At 41.6% G+C, this 1,488-nt stretch overlaps 1 pseudogene; it reads right to left on the reverse strand.

Moving 5' to 3' along the window:
* Nucleotides 1-374: 374 nt before the first annotated feature.
* Nucleotides 375-1,214, reverse strand: LOC150033647 (uncharacterized; annotated as a pseudogene).
* Nucleotides 1,215-1,488: the final 274 nt, after the last annotated feature.

Raw genomic sequence — 1,488 nt, forward strand, 5'->3', positions numbered from 1 at the left:
TTCTCATTACCTGAGTATTCAACTGGGTTGTTTAGATTTGCATAGTCAGCTGTAACATGATTTGTGGCTCCACTATCCACATACCAGTTTGGATCCATAATGGTTTTAAGTCCGACAAAGGGGTTCGAGTTCTGAGTTGCTACAAAGGCAGCGGGATTGGGTCCGGTATTATTTCTAGTACTTGTGTTCTGTCCACCTCTGTTTTGCCCAAAATTTCCAACGAACTCTTTGTTAAAACAATTAAAGCGGACAAGGGTTGAGTGACCATATTTACCACAAACTTGGCATGTGGGTTTGTTTCCACGTCCACGACCTCGTCCTCGACCGGAGTTAGAGTTACCATTACCTCATCCTCGTTGCTGATTAAATTGAGGTCAAGAGTTTGGCTGGTGGTAGTTGTTCATTTGTCTAGCATCATTGGGATTTCGACTTTGGGCTACATTCACAGTAGGTACAATGTTGCCTAGATTCCTTTGAGAGTTTTGGTGTTCCAGACATTTTTCAAAGATGAGGAGCTCGGATTGCATATCCAGCCATGAAATGTTTGGTTTTCCTTGTATGACTACAATCACCGGGTTGTAGACTTCTTCCAAACCGAGAAAGACCTGAGAAATCAAAGATCATCTAGGTATAGGGTTGTCGGCCTGTCCTAAGTTATCTACGTTAGTTTTCATAATACGCAAATAATCCTCCGTTTTGGAGTTACCTTTCTTTTTCATCTGGAAAATGTGACAGAGGAAGTCCTCCTCTGCTCTCGACTGCACATCGAAGAGGTCTTGAGTGGATTTCCATAGGTTCTTTGCATTGTTGAAGCCCAACAGTTGCAGAGTCACTTCAGGGGTCATCGAGTTGTACAACCATCTGAGGAGCAAAAGGTCTGTTGTGACCCATTGTTCAAAGAGAGGCTTGATTGTTTTGGAGCGAGCGAAGCTCGACGATGCTTCATTGGTGCTTTCGGTAGTGCCTCTACCTTGTTAGAGACCTGATTCTTCAATTGTTGCAGAGATGAACTTTGAGAGACAGGGTTTTTCACCTGTGAGATGGCCTTCCAACTTGTAGCTTCTTAAAATTAGTAGTGCAAGAGTTTTCCATAACAGGTAATTGCTCTGGTCAAGTTTGATTATAGTGATTTGATTCAGCAGCTGGTTTAATGGTGGATTACTGAAGGTGGTGGTGGATGAAGACGACGAACCGGTGGAAAGGGCATTGGCCATTGATGGCTCTGATACCAAGTAAGAAAACATAAAGGAGAGAGAAGGCACTGGGATGAATTTTTCCTCTGTATTTCACTGTATATTGTGGTAAAAATGATACACATCTTATATAGCCATTGGAGAAGAAGAATAAAAAAATGAATGGAATATTTTTAATACAAATGTATACTTTTGATTGGTTAAATGAAATATTCCTTCTAACCAATTACTCTTCTAGAAGGGAGGTGATTTGGCAATGATGCAGCTGACTTGGAGGTGCCCTTTGTGTATGTGT

Source organism: Benincasa hispida, chromosome 9 (assembly GCF_027475165.1).
Source record: "Benincasa hispida cultivar pf3 chromosome 9, pf3_genome.v1.1, whole genome shotgun sequence".
Taxonomy (NCBI): Eukaryota; Viridiplantae; Streptophyta; class Magnoliopsida; order Cucurbitales; family Cucurbitaceae; genus Benincasa; species Benincasa hispida.